The following is a 10,973-nucleotide window of genomic DNA, read 5'->3' as shown; positions in this document are numbered from 1 at the left end:
CACTAAGGTATGTTGGCATGCTCAGCACAATGGTGCTGACCAAAAACAAAGTCACCCCAAAAGGGTAACATTTTGTGACTTATGTGGTAAAGCTGGCCACACAATAAAAGTATGCCGTCACAAATTAAAACATGACTTTGCACCTGTCTATGCTAACCCACGAGGACCCAAAAAGAATTGGGTACCTAAAGATGAATGATTTAAAATGCAGGTGAGCCTGAGATGCGTGGAAAAATCGAAACTATGGTATATTGATAGCGCATGCTCGAGGCACATGACTGGTGATGAAACTCAGTTCATCACACTTGAGCTTAAACGAGGTGGAAACGTAAGCTTTGGAGACAATAAGAAGGGTAAGATCGTAGGATTAGGTACTATCGGAGATAACCCTACCATTGAGTCAGTCTCCTTAGTTAAGGGTCTCAAATATAACCTAATGAGCGTAGCTCAGCTTTGTGATAGCGGTAGACAGGTTATATTTGATGCTACTCAGTGTCGGATACTCGAGGGAAAAATAAACAATTTGATTTTAACTGCCCCTCGTGTTGACAATGTATATATGTTGAGTTTAGAAAAACAATTTTCAAAAAATATATGCTTAGTATCTAAAGAGGATAACTCCTGGCTATGGCATAGGAGACTTGGTCATGTAAGCATGGACCTCCTTTGCCAAATTAGCTAGAAAGCAATTAGTTGAGGGATTGCCCAAATTGAAATTTGAAAAAGATCAATTATGTAATGCTTGTCAGCAAGGTAAACAAACGAAAAAGACTTTTCAAAGTAAAAATATTGTCTCAACCAAGAGACCATTGGAATTACTACACTTGGATCTTTTCGGACCTATCCAGCCACTCAGCTTGGGAGGTAAGAAATTTTCCTTAGTCATTGTAGACGATTTCTCTCGGTACACTTGGATCATCTTGCTGAGTAGCAAGGATGAAACTTTTGAGATGTTCACAACATTGACTAAAAAGCTTGAAAATGACAAAGTCCTAAGAGTATCTCATATTAGAAGTGACAATGGCAGAGAATTAAAAAACCAACAGTTTGATGAATTCTGTGAAGTCAGTGGCATTGACCATAACTTTTCTGCTCCTAGGACACCTCAACAAAATGGGGTTGTTGAAAGGAAGAACAGAACAATAGTTGAAATTGCTAGGACAATGCTGAGCGAAAATAGGCTTCCAAAGTATTTCTGGGGTGAAGCTGTCCACACAGCATGCTATATACTCAATAGGGCTTTAGTTAGACCTATTCTTAATAAAGAACTTTGGAAAGGACGAAAGCCCAACATTGGCTACTTTCGTGCCTTTGGGTGTAAATGTTTTATACTCAATACAAAAGATAACCTTGCAAAATTTGATGCTAAAGCTTACGAAGCGATCTTTTTAGGGTACTCAACTAACAGTAAAGCATATAGGGTGTATAATAAACGAACTCAAGTTGTAGAAGAGTCTGTCCATATCGAATTCGATGAAACTGACCCTGCAGGAAAGACAACTCAGTCTGTCGAAGATGAACCAAGCTCAGCTTCTGCTGACCAAACAGGAGCCACTGAGTCTTCAGTACAAGGGCTGACCAAAGGTAAAAATGAAACCGAAATTACCTTTGCTGACCAATCTACTCATGCAGACATTGTAGAAACACCTATTCCAAACAACTCAACATTACCCAAAGAAATAAAAATTCCGAGAGGACATTCGGAGAAGTCCATTCTTGATGCCGCTGACAATAAGCTGATGACAAGAGATCAGCTTAGAAAGTATCTTGGCAATGTTGCATTCGTCTCAGTACATGAGACAAAGAACTTCTCAGAAGCTGAGCATGACGAACATTGGATCAATGCTATGCAAGAAGAGCTTGATCAATTCAAAAGAAATGAGGTATGGGATCTAGTACCAAAACCTAGGAATCAAAAGACCATAGGAACTAAGTGGGTCTTTAGAAATAAACTAGATGAGCAAGGCAATGTATTCAGAAACAAAGCCCGACTTGTAGCCCAAGGCTATAGTCAGCAAGAAGGCATTGACTACGGTGAAACCTTCGCTCCTGTTGATAGGTTAGAGGCTATATGAATATTGTGTGCCTATGCAAGCTATATGAACTTTAAACTATATCAAATGGATGTTAAAAGTGCTTTTCTTAATGGCTTTATAAACGAAGAGGTATATGTTAGTCAGCCTCTTGAAGATCCAAAACTTCCAAACCACGTTTATAAACTCAAGAAGGCCCTATATGGGCTGAAACAAGCTCCAAGAGCTTGGTATGAGAGGTTGACCAACTTCCTGCTGACCAGGAATTATGTCAGAGGCAAAGCTGACACAACCTTGTTCATTAAGAAAAAGGGTAAAATACCCTACTGGCACAAATTTACGTAGATGATATAATCTTTGGTGCTACTGACGAATCTATGTGCAAAGAATTTAGTAAACAGATGCAAACTGAGTTCGAGATGTCCATGATGGGCGAACTCAACTTCTTCCTTGGTTTACAAATCAAGCAAGGGAAGAATGGCATCTTCATTAGTCAGTACAAGTACGCCAAAGAAATGTTAAAGAAATTTGATATGGAAGAATGTAAGCCCATATCAACCCCAATGGGTACTGACATTGTCCTTTGCACTGACGAGAAAGGTAAGTCAGTAGATAGCAAGCTATATCGAGGTATGATAGGCTCTCTACTTTATCTTACTGCTAGTAGACCTGACATTCAGTACTCAGTATGTTATTGCGCAAGATATCAAGCTGACCCCAGAGAATCTCATCTTATAGCTGTAAAAAGAATTTTCAGATATTTACAGAGCTCGGTTAATGCAGGTTTATGGTATCCAAATACAAATGACTTCACACTCATTGGATACACTGACGCTGACTATGGACGAGATAAGCTAGAACGTAAGAGCACTTCAGGAGGATGTCACTTCCTAGGAAGCTGTCTAGTATCTTGGTTCAGTAAGAAGCAATCGTCAGTAGCCCTGTCTACAACTGAAGCTGAGTATATAGCTGTTGGAAGCTGTGTGGCCCAAGTCCTATGGATTAAGCAACAGTTTGAGGATTACGGAGTTAAAACAGAAACAATTGAAGTCAAATGCGATAACAAAAGCGCCATTGACCTATCTAAAAATCCAATCCAACACAGCAGGATGAAGCACGTTAGCATAAGGCATCACTTCATCAGATATCATGTACTCAAGGGTGAGATCAAGCTGACCTACGTTCCAATAGATGAACAACTTGCGGATATCTTCACTAAGCCTCTAGCTCATGAGCAATTTAACATACTAAGGGAAGCAATCGGTATGTCTAATCCTCTTCAATAAAATTCTATGTTTAAATTGAACGTTGAGTGATTACCATGCTGAGTGATTTGTGCCAAATTAGTAACTATTGCATGCTGAGTCAAACATAATATAAAATCAGTTCATACTAAGTAGACTTACATACTGAGTGATTATCTTTAGCTAAGTTACTAAGCACACGAATAACTCTCCTACGTAAAACTGACTACTCAAAAGTTCAAACGTTTAAAATTCTTAACGCTGAGTAAAAGATCCGTTGCACAATTAATGCTGGCACGCATATTAAATAGCTACCTAGGATGACGTAATCACAATAATTAGAAAACACATACGCCGATTGTGTCATAAATGCCAGAATCATTGTCGGTTGATTATCTCGAGGTCAAACCGCCATTCCAACGATTCAGATCAACTCAATACCCCTATAAATAGTGGACGAATTCCCACCCGTGTCTCTTTACACACATAAATTTCTGGCAATCAATCTCTCTCTATCTAAAATTCCCAAACCTCTCAAAAATCTCTGAAAATCATGTCGGATTCTCAGAATATCTCTGGTGCCGGTTACGACGACAACCGCTACGATGAAAACCCTCAATCTCCTGCTCAACAGGAATATAGCGAGACTTCCACTAAGTCTCAAGAACATGGTCAGCATGACCAAACTTCGAGCAAGAATCCCCACGCTGACCTTGCAACTTCGTCGAAAAAGAAACAGAAAAAGGATAAGGGAAAGAAACCGATGGAAAGAACTTACTCTCTAGTCTACAACAGTGTCAGGGGATATAAGGTTGATCACTCCCGATGGTTTTTAAGGGATTTGTAGACGTTGAGAAACCGTTCTGTGAATGGATCTCTAAAAATGGCTGGACCGAGCTATTTTCCATTCGAGAAGCTACATACCCAGAAATGGTAAAGGAATTATATGCCAATCTGAGAGCCGCTGATGATGATAGGGACTACATGGTCACAAAGGTCCAAGGGAAAGATATTTTTGTCAATCCTCCCTATCTCGCAAAATTGCTCAAGCTGACCAATAGCGGAGCCAAACTTAGAACCACCAACGACCACACTAAAATCGAATATCCCACTGAGTTTTGCAAGCCCGCCGGTCATGTAGGGGAAATCGCTAGCACTTCCATGGGTCAGAATGAGAAGATGGCCCACTACATCCTGACGAACTTTCTCTTCCCCAAGGTCAACTCCACATCCTCAGCGTCAAATTTTGAGCAATGCTTTGTCTGGCATATGCTGACCTACAAACCAATCAACATGTTGGTCTTTCTCATCGGTCCCTTCCAACGGAGTATTGGAACCCTCAGGTTAGGCTCACTAATTACCAAAATCCTAAAGGACTACCAAGTGAGCTTGGTAGAAGAAATCAACGTCTGGGGGTACAGAGATTACAACTGGAATACTGTTCGGTTTGGCCTTCGACCAGCCGATCGTACCCAAGAAAGGAAAGGGGGCCGCAGTTAAGGAAACAGAGGGCATGCTGACCAGAGAAGGGAAGAAAATAAAGCAAGCTCGCACTGACAGAAAGAGGAAAGCTATTCAAACCTCTTCCAAAGACATTGACGCTGCCCCGAAAAAGCTTCAGATTATATCAAGAGGAAAGAAAGCTGATGCTGAGCAAGGTTAGGAGGAACCTAAGTCAGCAGAAACACTGAAAAGGCAAGTTGAGCCTGAGGAAGAAGAGAAAGAAGACACTCCCGAACAGCCTCTATGAAAGAAGAAGAAGATTTCATCTGGGTTGAACCCTATAGATGCACCCCCTCTTGCCTCGGTGATTTCTGAAGACTCACACTTTGTGAAAAGCCAAGGAATAGATCTCGAGAAACCACCTGCTGACCAAGATGAAGAAGAGTTGGGTAATCTCGGAGGTCAGTTTGATGTTGAGGAGACAATGGCTGCTGAGCATGTACAGACAGTTAACGCTGAGCGGGTTGAAGAACAAACTGAGCCAACAGTGAAGGATCACGCTGACCTAGGGGTAAACTCATCTTCTGAATCTCTTGACTCTATTCCAGCTGACCCCTCTCCTCCAAAGGGTAAGAAATTCAAACGGATCAAGAAAAAGGCTCATAAATCTCAAGTCATTGACCTTCTGGTTGATTCTCCTCTATGGGATCCCATCACTGACCTCACTACAATGCAATTTAAATTCTTCTCCAATGTCACTGAGCCTTCTCCAAGGAAACTCCAGAAAAAGCAAGCCTCTGTTTCTCAAGCTGAGGAACAAGCCGATCCCAAGACTCTAGAAAATCCAACCTTTACCAAGCAAGTGCTTGAAGTTCCTGTTGGTCGAACCACTGAGTCACCGCAGGAAAAGTCTGCTCACATCAGCTTTGAAATTCCTCAATCTTCAACTCCAATTCTAGCTGACACTGAGCCAGTCAATAACTCTGCCAATCATCCTCTTCCACATCCTTCAACGCAGAACACTAACCAGTCTGTCCTTACTGGTCATCTGAATAAAAGTCCAGCCGCTGACCTCGCTGGCACATCTGCTTCTGGACTGCACCAAACACCTCCGGCATCTGGGCCACAAAATGATGAATCCTACGCGTACTTGCATGCTACTGAGTCTGGATGCCGAATCATCGACTTCGCTCAAGCCCTACTTCAGGATATTCATCAATCCAATGCCGAAGCCGCTGGGTCTGATCATGTTGAGCCAAGTCAACTTTCCTCTGTCACTCAGCTCTTGACTGAAATCAAAGGTCTCAAGGATCTTTTGAGTGTTATGACATCTCTCCAATCTCAACAACCCAAGCATGAATCTATAGTAAAGCTGGCTGAACTCCAGCTGACAATGATAAACCATATGAACTCTCTCCAAGGTCAACTCAACAACTTGTCAGCTGTAAACTCAATGTATGCAACCTCTGCCGCCAAGGGAAAAGGAAAAGTTACTTCTGCCCAAGTCAACAAGAAGAAATAGTTTGGTCAGATTTGCTAAGTTTAGATCTTGACTTGTAATTTTTGTTATTTGGCGTATTTTATCTTGCTGACCATCTATATATATTTATGCATTCCTTATTTAACTTGACTAATCTTATGTGATGCTTATTACGTATTGTGTTCAATGCTGACCTGCCTTAATTAAACAAACAAACAAAGAAGGAAAATACTCAGTACACATTAGCATTGATACATTTTTTTCTCTCCATAACTATGATACCTAAATTGACCATGTATCAAACTAAGTAAAACATGTACTGAATTCTTCTGAAAGCTGACCTAGGCGCATATAAATTAAATCTTGGAAGGTCCAAGAATTGAACTAAGTCAGTATAGGAATGTCTTAATTTTACTCGATTAAATCTTAGAAGGTTTAGAGTTAAGTTAAGTCAATATATGCAACCCTTACGGGGGAGTAATTTCAGAAGCATAAAAAGAATCTCAATCATGGGGAATCTCAACACTGAGTTCCATCAATTAATATTTTTCCAACATCAAAATGGGAGAGTTTGTTGAAACACCTTTCCACATGATTTTGATTTGATAAAATTATTTAAGATAATCCATGATTAAGGGACAATTAAATTTAAGTGCTTTGATTTAATTGTACTAATATGTTTGTTCAATGTTGAGTATAAATATAAATGAAAATAGAAAGTAAGACAAGACAAAGTCAGCATGAGAACACAGCATAAGCTGAGTGAAGTGCAACTCAGCATAAAAGAAGATAAGTCATCCTCTGAACAGAAGCTTGAAGATTAAGCTAATCAATGAAGCTGAGTGGAACGCAACTCAATATCAAAAGTAAAGAAGTCTTCTTAAGAACTATATCTTGCAGAACAAAGCTGACCATGAAAGCTGAGTAAAAGAGAACTCAGTATCAGAATTGGCAACAATCATAGACAATGGCTATCAAAGTCAAGCTGAGTGATCTTCAGGACAGCGCGAATGATCCGTTTGCTAAAAGACAAGATCCGACAACTGTCTGCACCAATTCAGAAGCTTTGGAATTATGCATGGATACAGTTTCGAGATGCATGGGTCAACTGTTCGTCAGCTAAAAGACAAACTGGCGTAAGAAGACGAAACCTGCGAGAAAAAGACAAACCTAATGACTGTGGAATTCAGACGACAGGATTGGCCTACAAATCTGAAGCTGACCAGAATGTGTCGCCGGAAGGAGCCGTTTGAATCCAACGGATAATTTCGGATTCAAATGATTGTGCCTATAGGTTTCCACTATAAAAGGACAAGTATACTTCTTGGATCCTTTGCCGATTGCCGAAATACAAGAGAACAAAAAGCATACATACAAAAGCACACCAAAATAAGAAAAAGATCTTACACCAAAACTTCCACATCTGTGTAAATGCTAGAGTGATTTTTGTAATCATCTAAAGTGTTCTTTGTCTGAAAAGGAACAATTTTGTATCAATTGTAAAGTGAGAGAGCTGTGCTGAGTACTCGGTTTTAAGTACTCAGTGGTAGAGAAATCTAGGTGTTTGGTTATAGCACTTAGTAGGATTTGAGTAGACGAATAGAGGACGATACTCTTGCATATTCAACTGCCTTGTAAACGGTTTGTGCTCTACCTTTAAAGAGCTCAGTATTAGATTTAAAAAGCCCGGAGGGACTCTGGGGACTAGACGTAGGCAGAGAGGCCGAACCAGGATAAGTCGTGCTGAGTAATCTCTAACTCTCTTTCAATATATATATGTATGTGTTGTTTGCTATATTTACTCAGTATATAAACTGTTTGAACTGACACTGAGTAAATCAGAGTGCTGAGTTGGAAGCTGACCACAAAAGTGTCATTTCCCAACTCACAAGTAAAACATTTCTAGTTAGTACCTGACTAAAGCTGTCTTACGCCTCACTCGGCCGTGCTGACTGTTAAGCCCAAAATATACCTAAAATATCATTAACATTTACATCATTTTTATTACGAATTTGTGTTATTTATATCTGTTTAGATTACTTTTACTTTCGAATATCTTTCTTTCTTGCAAGGTACTTGAATATTTGGTAAAATCCAAATAGGAACGAAAAAGGATCTAAAACAGAAGAAAAACCCTTCAAAAGGAGTCAAAGACGATGTAAATCGAAAGCGCCAAGTCGAGGACACGAACGAAAGCAAGAAGTAGGAAAACCTGCCGGGCCGCGACAGTGGATCCTAGACCCGCGGTCGCGACACGCGCGGTACAACCAATTCTCCCCTTCGTCCGTCGCTCAGCTCAGTGCTACGTCATTCACGGCCGCGGATTACTATCCTGGGTAAGTGCAGAAATTCACCAAGAGCATTTAACACATGCTGAAAATCCAAGAAACGCGTTCGTTCAAGTGGATAAAGACGTCCTTTCACAACGGACACGACTCTTAACCAACGGATACATCACTTCAAACACAACCCTTCAACATCTATAAATAAAGAGTTGATGTTGAGAAAAAGTGTAATGAATTGCTATAATATAGATATAGAAATCAGAGCGTAGAACTTATGTCGAAGTTCTAAGTAAAAACATTTCGAGAGTTAGAAATTAGATTCTGTACAAAACAAGATGAGGTACACATATTGTTTATAGTTTAATTACAACTCAGTAGCGTTTAGACATTGTTCCAGTTTTAGTTTGCATCATGGTAGTGGCCGACCGAATCCCTATTACGAAGTTACAGCGAGAAGATTGAGTAAAGTGTTCGCCCCCGAGCCTGACAACCTCCTAGGAAACCCAAGGAAGCGGAACCGATCAAGCCCTTCACTTGCACGCCCTCGAAGAACTCGATGCTCCTTATTCTCTGTAAACTTGTATCAATTTACATTTCATCTAATAAAGTCCGTTCTATTCGACAAATCGTTATGCAGCACTTATGGTAACCAATCCAATATAAGTGAGGCTGGTGTTTTCATTAATATGCACTTGAATTCAAAATCATTACAAGGAAACTTTGTTGAACACTTAGGCAAATTATCATCTCGAAAGAGTGTTAATTTGAGTAAGGGCAACTATCCCGAAAGGGTTTTGTCGCGTTCAAAGCCAATTAATTAGAGGTTCCGTCATTTATTTCATCATCATAATAATACAAAGTTTAAGTTGTTTTCTTTGCTTAATGCAAATGAACAAATTCATTCCTTTTTCTAATAAGTTCTAAATGTTCCTGTTTTGTAAAATTTATCCTTAAAATCAAAAGATCTTTCTAACAATCGATTTATTCTAAATATATAATCTTATTCCAGCATTTTCAAATACTCAAAGTTTTCAAATTCAATCAAATAAATTTCCTAAATTCAATTAATCCAATTTTCACTTTTTATTTACATTTTATAAATCTAACAAGTTCGAAATTAAAGATTCAAAAATAAGTTTTTCGTTAAAAAACGTATCTCTGTGGGATCGATATTTTTATTACTACAAGCGAAACCGTGCACTTGCGGAAATCGCTCTACAAGTTTTTGACGCCGTTGCCGGGGATACGCCAAAAGTTTTGACAAAATTTTTATTTTTCGCATTTTATTTTCGAATCTAGGTTTATACATTATTTTTATACAACTTTTATATTTTATTTATTTTCAGTTTTATAACATATTTGCTTTCAATTTTGTTTTGAAGGTAGTTTGGCTCGTGTTACAATTTCAAGTTGATGCGCAGTTCACGAAATTCGGGCACGCCACCAGATCCTTTTGATCCAGAAATTGAAAGAACACTTAAGAAAAACAAGAAAAACAACAAAAACAAAGACAAAACACCCTTAAAAACTAAAGTAGTCCAGCCAGAAATTATGGCCGATCCACCGACACTTATGGATTACGCTAGGCTAGGAATGGCCGGTGTAACTAATAGCGTAGTTAGACCCCGTATAAACGCAAATCAATTTGAAATTAAGCCTGTTTTGCTTAATATGTTGCAAAATAACGTAACGTTTTACGGATTGCCTAACGAAAACCCTAATGCACATTTGACAAATTTCTTAGAAATTTGTGACACTTTTAAAATTACTGATGTAACAGCAGAAGCAATCAAACTTCGCCTCTTTCCTTTCACTTTGAAGGATAAGGCAAAAATTTGGTTAACTTCTATGCCTGCTGCAACATTTGAAACTTGGGACCAATTAGCCCAAGCATTTTTACAAAAATATTTTCCCTTAGCAAAAACCGCAAGAGTCATCAAAGAGTTGACATCTTTCACACAAAATGATAGTGAAACTCTTTATGAAGCTTGGGAACGTTTTAAAGAACTTCAACGTTTATGCCCACACCACCAATTGCCAGATGTAGTTTTAATGCAGACATTCTATAATGGATTAAATCCTACGACTAGAGGTTCATTAGATGCTATGTCTGGAGGGTTATTTATGAAGAAGACGTCCGCCCAAGCAAGAGAACTTTTGGAGGAAATGGCAATCAACAGCAGTATGTGGCCCGCAGAGCGTGGACATATACCAACGGCGAAACCATCATCCTCATGTACATCATCGGTTAAAGGTATAATGAATCTTGATCCTGTAGCAATGTTACAAGCCCAATTTTCTGCCTTATCGCACAAAATTGATAAATTTATGGCACCATGCGATCCTAATGATCCGATCCAGAGAGACATTGACTACGAAGGTATGAACGAGATAGAACAGGTAAATTTTTTCCAAGGACAAAACCAAACTACTAATCCTTATTCTAATACTTATAATCCTGGATGGAGAAATCATCCTAACTTTAACT

The 10,973-nt window shown here is 39.2% G+C and overlaps 1 non-coding gene across 1 annotated transcript; it reads right to left on the bottom strand.

The window, feature by feature from the left end:
- Positions 1–10,414: 10,414 nt before the first annotated feature.
- LOC136225044 (small nucleolar RNA R71) lies at positions 10,415–10,521 on the bottom strand. Its single transcript, XR_010686782.1, has one exon. It is a non-coding gene; the product is annotated as a small nucleolar RNA R71 (small nucleolar RNA).
- Between the last annotated feature and the right edge of the window lie 452 nt (positions 10,522–10,973).

The sequence above is a fragment of the Euphorbia lathyris genome, chromosome 3 (assembly GCF_963576675.1).
Source record: "Euphorbia lathyris chromosome 3, ddEupLath1.1, whole genome shotgun sequence".
In the NCBI taxonomy this organism is placed as follows: Eukaryota; Viridiplantae; Streptophyta; class Magnoliopsida; order Malpighiales; family Euphorbiaceae; genus Euphorbia; species Euphorbia lathyris.
The sequence above is the reverse complement of the archived record's forward strand: the minus strand, read 5'-3'. Positions and strand labels throughout refer to the sequence as shown.